Source organism: Solanum tuberosum, unplaced genomic scaffold (genome assembly GCF_000226075.1).
Source record: "Solanum tuberosum cultivar DM 1-3 516 R44 unplaced genomic scaffold, SolTub_3.0 scf00374, whole genome shotgun sequence".
Taxonomy (NCBI): domain Eukaryota; kingdom Viridiplantae; phylum Streptophyta; class Magnoliopsida; order Solanales; family Solanaceae; genus Solanum; species Solanum tuberosum.
In genome coordinates, this window is record NW_006239301.1 from 7089 (window position 1) to 7759 (window position 671).

Sequence of the window (671 nt, forward strand, 5' to 3'; positions counted from 1 at the left end):
GAGTAGCATTATTTGAAGTAATTAATTTACCTTCGTTATGATGTTGTTCTCTTCTGTTTGTAAAAGTGCATCTTGGCCTCTTGCCTCTTCTTCCATGCGGATTTTCATTATCAAGGTTTCAAGGAAGATTTCCTTTTGTTTTTGGCGCATAGTTTTTTGAAATTCCTTCCAAGAAGGTGGAAGTTTATCTACTATGCCACAAACAATAAGGTTATCTCCAATTTTTTACCTCTTCAGACCTTAGCTCTCCAAGAATCATTATAAAGTCTTGAGCTTGGTCTACCACTGATTTGTTGTCCACCATTTGGAAACGAAAAAATTTACTAGCCGCATATTTTTTGGCTCCAGCCTCTTCGGTATCATACTTACTCTGCAATGCTTTCCAAATTTTCTTTGCACTAGAGTAAGTTCTATCATAATAATCATAAAAATATCACATAGACAATTAAGAATTTAATAACGACACCTATAGGAATCACCATCATACTTTTCCATTTTCTCTAGATGAGAAATAGTTTCATCATCATTCATAGAGGTGATGTCTACTTTATTAGGATTCTTCTCAGTTAACACATAAGAAACATTGAGAAGACTTAAGTAGAAAAATACTTTACCTTTCCATCTCTTGAAATGATTACCACTAAACTGAAATGGCTTGTTAAGGTCTCCCC